Raw genomic sequence first — 14288 nt, forward strand, 5'->3', positions numbered from 1 at the left:
CCTTTTCAAAAATAATTAATCAGGCTGGGGGTGTACCTCAGTGGCAGAGCATTGCCCTACCATGTGTGGCGGCTCTGGGTTCTCTCCCCAGCACAGAAAAACAAAAACAAAAACAAAACCCACCACCAACAACAGCAATATAAATCAAATTAATTTTTTTAAAATCAATGAATAAAAGTTGTATGTATTTATCATGCACAATATGCTGTTTTGAAACAGGTATAAATTGTGGAATGGCTAATTAATGCTAATTAAAATATGCATTACCTCCCATATTTTTTTGTGGTAAAAACACTTAAAATCTACTTTCTTAGTGATTTTTAAGAATACATTGCTGCCCTCTCCCCACCCTTATATTCCACATATGAGGGAAAACACCCAATAGTTACCATAGTGTTACATTTAGTAACATGCTGTAGAAGTAGTAGGCCATAACACACATCCTAGGCCATAATACACATATGAGGGAAAACACCCATAGTGTTACATTTAGTAACATGCTGTAGAAGTAGTAGGCCATAACACACATCCTAGGTGTGTAGTAAGCTCCACAATGTAGAATTATGGAAGTACAATATATGATTGCACAACAAATTTGCCAAAATCTACCTCCAGAGGACATCCCTATCACTGTGATGGATGACTATATATCTTTCTACTATAAATCTTACTTTAATTTCTAGGGATAACAACCGTACTGACCATGCACAATTTTACAATTCTCTGACACCCTCTCTAATCCCAATCTCAATTGTCCAACCCTAGACTGTAGTTCTCAACAACATTTGTAGACTAAAATCACTTAGGTTTCTTTTCTAAAATTAAATAAATAAATCGGATTCTCAAAAAAAAAAAAAAAGAATACATTGCTGTATAATCAACTATGTTATATGCTGGGTCTCTTGAACTTATTCCTACTGTCTAACTGAAATGTTATGTACTCTGGCCAACATTTCCACAACCCCACGTCCAGCCCCTGGTAACCACCATTCTCCTCTAGCCTTTCCTTTTGATTCTCTCAGTTTCTATCTCTCTCCATTACCCACTTCTCCTGGCATGTTTTCTTTAGTATAATCATCATCACTAGAATTCCCTGCCTGGACACCAACATCTGTGTCTTATCTGAGCCTCGTTCTGATGACGGCTTCTCTCTTCCGACCTTTCCTCTTTCATCTCGCCTTGCCTTGTAGACTTTTCTGGAAGTCAGGCAGGTTGTGCTGGGTAACAGGAACTGAGGTCTGTAGGCCCTAATGTGGGGATTTATGTTAATGAGACTGGGACTTGGGCTGTGTTCAACATTTGCTGACGTTACAGTGCCTGAGGCTTCAGCTTTTCATGGTGTCCTGTCTCTGTGTCCTTCTGACTTTGGGCTTCCCTAAGTCCACTCCTCACAGCCCTTTCAGCTGTAGGCCCTGTTTTCATGCTGGTGGCATCCTGGTGGGGTGACAAGGCCTAGAACTTTCTAACCTTAACCTCAGTCACCCGTGGGCCTGTGTCTCAGGGATATGACCTTCACAAATGCTTCTTCAGTGGGATTTCTTTTCTTCTCTGGCAGCAGGAACCTTACTCTATTTTTATTTTTTATTTTTGGTAGTCCCTACTTGTGTCAATTGTATTATTCCCTCTTAGGTGAGACAGGAAAGCTGCAGGGAGCTAAAATGAAAGGAACCACCTCCCTGCAGCTGATGTAAGACCCTGGCAAAGTCTTTCCCCTGGAGAGGGGGCCTGTGTGCAGGTAGCCTCTGACTGGGTGTATTTTACAACCATCACCCTCCGTCTCCTTCCAGACCCACAAGCTGTATGATTTCTTATGATATCAATGAACGGAGTCAGTCTACAGCCCAGGTGACTAGCTGGGGAGAGGGAAGTTGGTGCCATCCCCTTCGTGAGCTAACATCTGTCATTCATTGTCTAGGTTTAGTTTCCTCTTATTAAAAGAAGTGGCTGGGTAAGATGGTCAAAAAATAGGATGATCATAATGACATAGTGTCCAAATAATGAAGTCCTAGTGATAATTAGGCTAGGACAAGAGTCATGAAGTGTTCCTGTCTTGGGCAAGTAGAGATGAACAGTCCTATCAAAAGGGTCTCTATAACATCCAGCATCATACCAGGTGGCAGGGGTGGTATGGGTGGTGGTCTGGATCTGGGATTGGATTGTCAGGTGATCTCACAGGTCTGTCTTCTGATGCGCCGTGGGACTCAGTTAGCTCAGCTGTTTGCAAGGCAGCGAGAGGGATTTTAGAAAGGCCTGCAGCTTTCCCGTCAAGGCCCTGCTACCTTCCACACTTGGAGAACAGGAAAGACTTTCCAATAGGAAGGCATTGACATTTCTAGGTTAAAAATGATTGTTGAGATGAAGTTACTTTCTCAATAGGATGAAAAATGACTCCTGCTTTCTCCTGCTCTGATAATATGAAAATAACGAGTTTCCTTTACAGGGGTCACCCCTGTTTTCCCCATCTTTGGAGGCAACTGATGATTCTGTATTTGCAAAAGTAAAGGAGATTATAAGCTATTAAAGTCATCTCTGTGCTGCCAAATGATTTGATTGGACTGAAGAGGATGTCCTAAGTGACTAGGTTCCAGCTGTTCTGAAATGTTAGAACATCAAGTTGATGGAATCCAACTTACTAAAATAGACATATGACTAGAATTCAAGTCCTAGAAAACATTCAATGAATAATATGCATTTGTATATAAAGACCATAGAAAGTAGAAACAACTTAAGAGTATTTAAGAGGCTACTGGAAAATACTTCAAAAAGTTGTAAACCTCCCTAGGGTCATGGTCATGGTGGGAGGGGGATTGGATTTAAATGAAGAAGCAGGTACCCTGCTCAGAATTAGGGGAACAGAGACTCTTATAAATATAGCACATTTATTTATAAATAAATCCACCTCTTAGATAATCAGCCAGGGCAGCTTTCTAATTTTTGTGTTTCTAAATAGGATCTCTTTGTCTCCAAACATGCCCCCAGGAGATCTATCATGGGATAATAATCATGAGGGGCAAATCTGGCCCCAGGTCTGTCCTGGGAAAGCTGGGTTGCCTGTGGGTTAAGGGCATGGACTTTGTCAGCATGACCTTGAGATATTAGTAATCGCCTCACCACCGATGATAAGGTAGATAAAGTGTGTTTAAATCTTGTAGCATAATCCCAGCTACACAGTTCCATAAATTCCACTACTAAAAAATTAGTCCCCGGTTTGCCCGGTGCTTCTATAGTCCTTAATCTTCTCTGTGCTGTTGAAGCTCTTTGATAGTCTGATGAAGCCTGTAAACTATCTCTCAAAACTTTAAAAATGCAATTATGTTGAATATAACTATCAAAACATTAAAAATCAAATTTTGATGTAGTCTTTGTGCTTCTTCAGTGCATTAAAGAAGATCTAGTGGTGGTTTTAATATCTACGTAAATAGTGATGCATATATTATACTTAAAGATCTCTTTGGCAGTTTAATGTGGTATGAAAATATCTGGGGTTTCTTTTGGTGGCCAAGTCACAGACATCGCTAGTGTCATTGTGGTTTGCTGTTTACTTTCACCATTAAAGAAAATTTGTCCATTTATTTAGGAATGAGTCAAAATAAAGATATAATTTTTTTCCCATCCAGATTCCTGAGCTGCTTGTATTCTTTCTAGGGTGATCAGCTGTCGCAGTTTGCCTGGGAATAAGGATTTTCCCAGGAATCAGGACTTTTAGCCAATAGTTGGTCACAAGTGATCCCCAGGCTAAGCCCCCTTGATCTGGAAGCTCTGTAGTCAGATATAAATTAGACCAGAAGGAATTAGAATTAGCTCCAATTACCAACTTATCAAGTGATATAGTTCTTTGAAATCCACTTTGCTTTATTTTTTTTTCCCTTGTGGTCTTCAGTGTTCAGTGGACCTCACTGTGTTTCTGTTGTTGTTGTTGGAATGCTGACGAGTTAATTACTAATTATAGCACAACAGCGGTTATTTCAAATCTAAGCCGCTTCTGCCTTTTGATCAGGAACCAGGGAGTCAGAGGGATCTGAACTCTGAGTACAGCACAGGGTAGACCTAGGCATACCTGGCAGGACAGTGCAGCTAGAGGTGGAGGAAAAGATGCTCCCAGCAAGGCAGGGAGGTGAAGGCACACACTGTTTCTGATGCCTCTGTGCTTTTTTTTAAATGTTTCTCATCGGAAAATGGGGCAGGAGCAATAGTTGAGGAACTCAGATTCCAGTTTTCCCTCTGTCACTTACAAGCTGTGTGAATTAGAAGTCAGGTCTCTCCTCTGACCTTTTTGAAATTAGTTACATTATTAATATTCTCTGGTTTTTCAATCTGAGATGTACAGATTTTTAGCGCCCATTCACCTACCGAGCATCATTCCTTGGCATCTTGTTTCTAGAGGAAAGGAAGCACACTGGGATTGCTTTGACTGAAACATTTCCCTCTCAGTCCCCGATTTGAACTGGGTGTCAAGGTGTCTGTTACTTGTCTTGGAGCTGAGGGTTCCTGCTTGGCAGACTTCTCACCAGGAGCACTGTGGATATTGATAGTGCACCATTGTCCTGGAACACATCCCCAACCCAGATGATCCTCTTTGGATGGGCTGGCTCAGTCGTTCCCAGGGACTTGGCTTAGGCTTGGTGGGTACCACTGCGAGCCTGGGATTGTGGCTTGTGCATCTCAGTGGTGATCTCTAGTTACAAAGTAATGTGAGGTTTGGAGTTGTAATGAATTAATTTATATAAGGGCAGAGAAGAGGGCACCAAGAGGAGAGCTGAATGGGGGGTAACTTTGGGGTCAATATGTGAGGACGTCCAGTGCAGGCAGAGGAAAACAAATGAATGAACTTCCCCCAAACGATGGTGGGATCACATCTTGACAGCCTCGTAGAAAAATGGCAGTCCATTTAGGGTGCTATAACAAAATAACCTAGACTAGGTAGCTTATAAACAACAAAAATTTCTCACAATTCTGAAAGTTGGGAAGTCTAAGATCAAGGTGTTGTCAGACATGGTGTCTGGTGAGGGCCCACCTCCTGCTTCATAGATGGTGCATTTTAGCTATGTCCTCTTGTGATGGAAAGGAGGAAGGCAGCTCTCTGGGGTGCTCTGATGAGGACACTAATGCCATTCATGAAGATTCTGCTTTTATAACCTAATCTCCTCCCAAAGGTCCTACCTCCTAATACCATTGCTTTGGAGATTAGGGTTCAACATACAAATTTGGGGGAGACACAGACACTTGGGCCTTAGCAGACCATTTAAAGGGACTGTCAGAGAGTCAACCCTACCAACAAATAGGGACAGTCGAGGTTTTCAGCAATAAGGAACATGGGGAATGACAAAGATTAATGAGTATCCAGATAGTATCCAGATCAAATTGCCCCTCCTCCTTCCATACCTAAGACTCACTGAACTTCCATCTTCCACAATCCCCCTTTCCCACAGTGTTTGCTGGATATGTCATGTAGAAAATCTCCTCTCTTAGTTAGAACTGGATTGGAGTGAGAACAGATAAGCCACATAGTGCTTCCTGGCATAAGATCAATTCCTAGTGTAGACATCCAGAGCAGGTGGGTGTATGATGTGGTTGATATGTGTCTGGGTTACCCTTGGCTACCTGCATGGAAAACCAGGCAGGCCCTTTCTCATAAAGACCTTCACATCACTCCTAGGAACGAGCCTCCAACCTTTCATTCTGGTTTTGAACAACTTTCCCATACATGGCCCATGCTGGGGGACATGGTGCTTCCAATAGGAGGCAGCAAGACCTCTGGCTATTGTAGTTTCTGATTTCCTATTGAACTCTCACTTTTCTCTCTTTTAAGTCACTCAATCATCCTCCTTTACTATCTTCTACACGTTGTTAAAGATGGTTTCAATGTGTCCCATGTCTGAGAAAAATATCTCAGACTAAATTTCCACTTTCATTCCCAATAGACTCTGCTTGCTGATTAGGTCACAAGGTTTCTGGAAGCTAAATCAGACATATTAGTGTTTGTGACTAAAGTTGTTTAGATCTATATCTATATATCTGTGATAACTGCTGCAAAGATGAGAATGAGTTTTAAATTGATCTTCAAGGTGTTGAACAATGGGGTCCATGGAAACACTTTAGACATTTCTTCTGAACTTATCATTTCATGTCATAGGTTGGTCAACCTTCATATTTTCTCTATTTTTGCTTTTTATTTCGATGTGGTGCATGCACCCCAGCTAGAAAACTCACTTACACAAGATCAATATCCCTGGCACTGAACATCTCCTTGGTGTGGGAAATGAGTTCTTATGTATCAGGAATGTGTTTAGAATTTGTTGATTTCGGAGGGGAATGTTTGATTTGCTTCTAAATCTGTTGTTAGAAGAACATCCATTTCCTATCCACAGACCAATGGAGAGTTTTATAAAATCTAATTAATTTGAGGACCTAACTCCCATCACCCAATAATGCTGTTGGGCTTTCGTAGAATGGATTTGTCACTTTAGAAGAAGAATGATTACACTTGGGGTGCATCTGAGTCTGTGCATTATTGAATGGTGTTTGTGGACTCTCCTCTGTGGGCCCTTGAGTTTCTTTGTGTCTGGATACTGATGTAAATGAATGTAGGAGGATAAATTGTGGCCCTCCAAAGCATGTCCCCCCTAAAAGCCCAGGAAGTGATCTTATTTATAATAAGGATCTCTGTGCAGAGTGATGACAGTAGGCAGCTTGAGATGATGGACTTGGGTGGCCTGTAAGTTCAGTGGTGAGTCCTAACAAGAAGAGAAGACAGTGGTGGAGATCGGAGTTTTGCACCTACAAGTCAAGGAATGCTAAGGGTTCTGGTAGCTATCAGAAGGAGAGAAGCACCAGACAGATTTTCTCAAAGCCTCCAGAATAAGTCAGCCTTGCTGATACCTTGATTTCAGACGTCTGGCCTCCAGAACTATGAGAGTAAATTTCTGTTGTTTTAAACCATCAAGTCTGTGGCAATTAATTATGACCACTGTAAGAAACTGATATGATGAAGGTCAAATGAGAAGTATTTTTCCATACTAGTAAGGAGCTTGTTACCTAAAGCAGGTAGCTGTGTCAAACTGTGGCCTCATGGGCTAAATCTGGCTGCTGCCTGTTTTTATAAATAAAGTTTTATTGGAACACACTGTGCTTACTCATTTTTGTATGGCTGCTTTTGTGCTACAACAGGGGAATTGAGTGTTTGTGGCAGAAACTGTAAAACCCACAGAGATGAGTATATTTGCTAATTTTTTTTTTTTTTTTTTTTTTTTGGTGAAACACAGATTTACCTAAGAAAGGGACAATGGTAGAGAATTTTTTGGCGATTGCTTTGGTCACCCTTTACAATATTTACCTTGACAATCTATATGTTAGTATTTTGAATTTGCTTAAAGTTACATCTTTTCTGTAGAAGTAGAGATATTGATTAAAAGGGGTTTGACAAAAACAGCAGATCCATAGGATTTGTGTAGCCTCAGGGTAGATTGTTTGGTTCAACCTCCTTATTTTGACTTCCTGGACTTAATGTGAATTGGAAGCATTATTAGGTTGGCAGGATTGAGTAAGCAATAAACATACTCTTAGAATAAAGAAAAGAGCTATCTATCATGGTATTGAAGGCCCGTCTCTGAGATGGTCCTGGGTGCCTCTTATTTGATTAGTAATGAGAGTGTGATTGGATGGGCTTTCTGGGGTGCATGAGGTTCTCCTGGTTCCTAAATGAGATGTGGTAGCTGAATTTAAGTAGCATGCAACAATAGCTTATTTGTTTACTTTAGTATATAAAAAAGTGTTATTTCTCTGTTGAACAAGTCATCCTCAATGATGATGCATGTTTTTCTCTGAATTTTTACAAGTTTGCTAGGGAAATAAAGATTTAGGAATTTGATCATTGAACTTCTATATGAACATCTCTATTTGGCTTTGAAAAGTGGCTACTCTGAACACTATACATATACTCAGAATGTCACAGGTAAATAGGGGCTTGGAGATTCTGTGAATCCAGGGCTTTCATTTTCGGGTGAAGAAATTGAGGCTTAGGGAGAGGAAGTGATTTGTATTACAAAAATTAATTGAAAATACACTTCAAATAACTTATCCAAGGAAATAATTGGACATTTAATTACAAAAATAACAATTAAAAATCGCAAATAACCTAAATTTGAGAAAAAAAGAACTAAATTGGAAAAGATAATGGACAATTAGTTAAATAAGCTATGGTACATTTATATTCATTCTGTGAATTTATCATAGAATATTTAATGACATGAAAAGATGCTCTTGATATATTCTTCAGGAGAAGAAGCAGAAAATACAACAGAATATCTGGAGCAGAGAAAACACACTCAGGTAAACAGGTGAAAGGTTTAAGTGGTTTTTTAAGTTTTTTTTGCTTATCTCTGTTAATATGATCTCAATAACTTTTTTGTAATAATAAGTAAAATAAAGTAATAAATGACAAAGGAAATAAAATGAGCAAAATGTCTTTTTAAATTATTTAGAATTGAGGATTATTAGATGACATAAAAATAACCTTCTTGCCTTTTTCTTCCTGTAAAAATTGGTAAAGTACAATTGTTGCTCATTAGGAGAGGACATTTGTACAAATCACTCTCTCTCCCTGGCTTAGTTTCTTCATCTGGAAAGGAAGGTTGAACTCCTTCTCTAAGCTCCTGATCACCCAGGACACTCTGCATGGTATACACAGTGTTGAGAGTAACCTCTTCCTTGAGCTAATTCACTTAACAGGAATCGCATATCTTGGATGGGGGCTACCTTTGGGATTGAGCCTGGTTTTCAGCTACCTCTGGCCCCTGGGGTCTTGTGGAAGCCCTGTGGAATAGGTGTTCACATTCTTGCTTAAACCGAAGCAGAAAACCATGCTTCTTTACTGATCTGGGAACTCTGGGGTCATGTTGGCCTTTTTATGAAGGGGGTTTCTCTTTTTTAATCCTCTTTGTCTTGATCAAGCAGTGGTAATACATTTTCTTAGGAAAAGAATTCTATTTTAAAATTTAATTTGTACTAATCAGCCCCAGGCAGAAAGCCTGCAATAAACTTGGCGTCAATTTTATGTCTTGCTGAAGTTTGTTTTAGAACAGTGTGCCAGCCCCACTTTCTCTCTCTCTGACATGGGGGTGGGGGCTAGAGAGGAATATTCAGTCTGACAGATACTTTTCAGAAAATGTAACCCCTGCATACTTCATTTGGCCTCTAAAATTTTAATTTGTACTAGAATTTAATGGTGCCCCCCCCCCCCCTTTCCTTCTCTGTTCTTCCCCTATATCACCAACACCTCAAGCTGTCCAGGATCAAAGGTATTATCTTGTAATGTGTTCAACCGTTTCCTCAATAAGACTTTATTTCTCCAGCAGAGGCATTATGATTTTGTTAGTTTCGAATCCTGTTCCTGTCTGCCTGGTGTTAAACATAGTGATTGACAAGAGTGCTAGATCCGAAACACAGCAATCCTCTCAGATGCAACCATGCCTCCTGAGGGAAGGGTCCTTTCAATCTGTATTTTTTCTTTTTTTACCCTACTTGGGTTTGTCCTTTCAATGTAAATTGTAGTCAGCCAGGGATACAAACTGGATGTGTTATGGTGCACTCATATGCTGGGATATTGTTGATGTTGGAGCATGGATATTGAGAAAATTAATTCCTATAATGGTTCATTTGTTCATTCAATCAACAAATGTTTGTTGAGTATCGTTCATGCTTATTGACTATTGAATATGGTTAGAGAAGATCCAGGACTTTTGGTGTCTGTGTTGTTGGTACAAAATGGGGAGAGAGAGAAGGAAAAAGTTGAAGTGATGTATAGATTACATCCATCCATCCTATAAATAGTGATTGCAAGTCTATGAAACACTTCACATCCAGGGACTACAGGCAAAACATGACTGAGAAGGGCCTAGTTACCTGCTTTGTATAAGATGGAGCTTGTAACACAGTGGAAACACAGACAATGACTTAATAACATCGTTTCTAGTGATGAGGGACACTGTACAGATGTGCAGCTTTTCATCTCTGTGATAAAAAATACCTGATAAGAACAAGATAGAGGAGGAAAATTTTATTTTGGCCCACGGGGTCAATTTCATCACTTTGGGCCCAAGGTGAGGCAAAACATCATGGCAGAATGGTTTGGTGGAGGAGGGTTACTCACCTCAAGGCGGCCAGGAAGCAGGGAGAGAAAGGGGAAGGAGCTGCAGGAAAAATGCACCCTTCCAGGGCACACCCCAGTGACCCAGCCCTCCAGCCGTGCCCCACCTGCCTACAGTTACCCCACAGATAGCTCTCACAATCTCATCATGTCACCTCTGAATATCCCTCCATTAACACAGGAGCTTTTGGGGGCATCTAATTTCCATACCATAATAGCAAATGAGAACAATCAAACATTTGAGAAAGGGGACAGAGGCTGTGTGGCAGCCAGGAAAGGCTCTATGAGGAGATGACCTAACAAGAGACTCAGGAGGGCGCAGCTGCTCGTTTGGCTCCTCAGCAACTGTATGTGCAGCATGGATCAAGTCCCTCAGTTTCTCTCCCTCACAGAACTCTTGGTTCAATAAAATGATGTTTAATCATAACAGTGAAGAGTAATGTATCATTATTGATAATGTGAAGCCCTTTTGCATTTAAAGACCAACGGATAAAGTTTGCATGGGGCACTTTTGGTATCTGCATCTGGTTCCTGGCTGCAGACAACTAAGCTCAGGCCCTGTGTGGAGTCCCACAAACCTCTGGGAGAAGCCCTCACAACACTGAGAATGAGAAAACAAGTTCTTCACTGTATGAAGCGTGAGGGTGTTAGTGGGTGCAGGCAGGGAGCCGGTGGGGTATCCTCCAAGTGGAACAGAGTCAACCAGCAGTGTTTTCCAATGCACAATAAAAGTTTATTTAAAAACAATGCATTCAGTACTGTGTTTGGCACATGAGGCAATGGGGCAGGCACATTCACACTTAGATACATTTGGAGAGCTGTCAAAGCAAACCATTGCATTTTCTTCACAGACTACAGTCACAATGTACACGCAATTACCTCTATGAAAGATGATCGTCCGTATTCACCAGGAAGGCAGAAGATATTTACATAGTCCTCAGTCCAGCAGTGCTGGCTTCTTTCAGGTCTCTGTGGCCCTCACCAGATGGCAGCTGTTTCCAAGGGCAGGAGAGGCTGCCTCTCCCAAAGCAGGTGAGTATGACTTGTAGGGGCCACGGCTTCTTCCAAACAGCAAGATAAATGGTGCAGTTGGGAAGGAGCAAAGCCTTCCTTCTAAGTCTCTCAGCATAAAATTGCATTTTCCAAAACAAATGCATCCAGTGTGTGGGGGAGGGCGCCAAGGTAATAGCAATATGAGGCATTTCTGTTTCCTGATACATGCTTCTTCAATTCTTTAATTTACATTCGGTGTTCTCCTGCCTTTTCCCTTTTGGTTTCATCATTACTCTGTAAAGAGCTTTGTTCATCATTCTGCACTGACATATCATTTCCTTAAGATGATGCTAAAGTAAAATGCTGAAACCAAAGTAGGTTAAGTGAGAGAAAACATCACAAACATTCTTTTGTCTTGACTTCTGGTTTATGCTTCCACAATCGATTGTCAGCTTCCCACCCAAGGAATAAAAGTGGCATGGTGTGGTGTAAAACCACCAACTGGGAGACCCACACTGGAATTCCAGGTGGACAGACAAGTCACTCTGACCTTCTGAACCTCACCTCTGCATAGAGGATGAGGATCTGCCATCTAGACCTGAGATGATGTCTAGCTCTGTCGGGTTCCACTGCAGACTTAGATTACTATCCCATATAACTAAATGATCCTGCATTGTGATGTGTCAGAGTGTTGTCCTGTGTGCTATTTTCAGTGCTAATTGCTGATGCTTGCTGACTGCATCTCAGTCTGTCATAAACCCCTCCCAGGGCTCTTGGCTGTAAGGCTGCTTTTCTGCACGGTGTGGGTCCAGATCTGGATCTTGCAATGTGGTTAAACAGCATTACTAGCATGGAGTGCAGTTATTCTAAGTCTTGCAAAATGGTCTAAGGGAAACCTCCCCTCCTTTTTGCAAGTGAGCGAATGATTTTATTTCACTTCTATACTTATTGTCCAAACTCATTGTCTCCCATGGTCTACCAATTTTTCTTTTCTACCTTCTTATCCAAAAAGGTTATAGAAGTGGCTAGTTCCACAAAACTGGCTTTTCTGTAAATTTATTCATAATATAATGGGGCCTACCTGTCAAGTCTCATGTGCATGTAGCTGAGGACTTATTCTTTGGTGTCAGGAAAAGAACCAGAAGATGAAGGTGTATTTTGTGGTTAGTTACAACAATTTGTTGAGAACATAGAAAAACACCAGAACATACACCTGACTCATTTAAAATAAACCTAGGTTGCTGAATATAGAGAAACAAGCTCATTTCCATGATTGTTAAGAACAGAAAACCTTTTAAAAATAATATGGCAAATGTTTAATTTGAGTTTCAAACATTGACATGTGGAAACCCCTTACAGAACTTGTAGGATATTTTACTGCAACAAGAAAGTAGATTTGGTCCTTCGTGATCTAATTTTGATTCATTACATGAATAAAAACCTGTGGCCATTCACTGTGTTGAAAAATTAAGTACATATTTTTTTTCCAGCATTGCCCTCCAAAGGGCTTAATTAAGACCACCTCAGAATGACTTCTACCAGAAAAGCTGTCCATTTTCAAAGCCTTTCTGTGGATGACCAGTGTATCTGATTTCCAAATCCTCAGCAGGGAGTATGTGCACAACTATTGGTAAGGAAGGACAGTCTCTGTGCTGCCCAGCGCCAGAGGACTGCTATGGTTATGTGTTTGTTTTTTTTCATAATCCAGCTTTGCTAAGGGCAAAGCATCACATGACCCCTTCCTCTACAAAGTTTGCCCATTCACCCACTGAGTTGCCAGAGGTGTTTTGAGTCAGTGGTGTTTCTTGACCGTTAGTGGCTGTTTGAAGGGTAAATAGAGTCCCACTGTGTATACATGCAAGCTACAGGCATGGTGCTCAGTGGAGTGTCCCCTGTTGGGGTACAGACCTTGAACCACAGAGCCTTTGCAGGTATGCGTGACCAGGTGAGCTGAATGGGTGTCTTGTTCTTTCTTGGCTCCTTTCATTTCCTGTTTTTTTGAATACCTGTGAATTTTGTGCTGTGTCAGGAGGAGGATGAGCAAGTGAACATAGAAAAATACAGAGTTGGGAAAACAGGTAATGGACTGTAGGATTAAAAAGCAAATAAACAGAAGATCAGTCAAATGTGGTTTCAACTGGCGGTTAAATTACAGAATGTTTACCTGGAGGAATACTCTCTGAAATTAGAAAAGTGTGGCTGATAATCTTGAGTGCTGAGGAGTCTGTTGAGGGGATCCAAATAGCAAGTGGCTAGGAAAATTTTTGAATGACTTAGGGATTCAGCCTAAAGGACACAACATGCTCTTTTACAAAAAATTAGTGACCCTGGCCTAGGTGAAAATGCTTCCCTCCAAAGCCACTGCCAACCTCTTCTGTTGGGTACTCACTGACTTGGAAATTGTTCAGGCAGTGCTGTGCTGGAGCCTGCTCATGTTATGCTGAAGCCAGCTCTTACTGGCTCTTGAAAACGTTTTTGCAGTTTGAGCTGGTTGACATTAAGTTAGTAGCCGAAAATCGGCTATGCTGAAAATATTTACACCGCAGAAATTGGTAAATGCGTGTTCTCCAGAGCCAGTTGTTTAACATGTGGCAGCACATCAAAGGGCTAAAACTGTTTCTGAATCACACAAAAGGGAAATCAGAGGAGCCCTTTAGTACCTCCGATGACAGAGGCTTTGCATGTGCACATCGATAGAAAGAAGCCTGGCTAAAACTTCATTAGAACTGTGGCACCTTCTCCAACAAAGGCTGGAACAAGGCAGCTAGAACAAATGACCCTCTTTCTTACACTGGTTTGGTCTTAGAATTTTAGCCCCTTGAATTTCTTTTTGGATTGGTTTCATCCAAATGTTTCAAGAAACATTTTAGGCCCTGTGAATTGACTCTCAAATTGAATCTGATTGAATTATGTAAATTCCCTGTTTCTCAGTCTGTTCATTTGTAAAGATGAATCACCTGAGATCTGCCCCTTAGTTTGAAATATGGAGTGGAATATAAAGAGCCAGCCTTGGGGTAAAGTATATTAAAGCAATGCTCCCCACTTGGTCCTCAGGTTTCCATCCATTCTGACTAGAATGAGCAATTACCATTCGCTTATGGATCAGTGAATGGTCAATTTAGCTGGAAGAGTTGACTGGTTGAGTCCTGTG

The sequence above is a fragment of the Marmota flaviventris genome, chromosome 16, assembly GCF_047511675.1.
Source record: "Marmota flaviventris isolate mMarFla1 chromosome 16, mMarFla1.hap1, whole genome shotgun sequence".
Taxonomy (NCBI): Eukaryota; Metazoa; Chordata; class Mammalia; order Rodentia; family Sciuridae; genus Marmota; species Marmota flaviventris.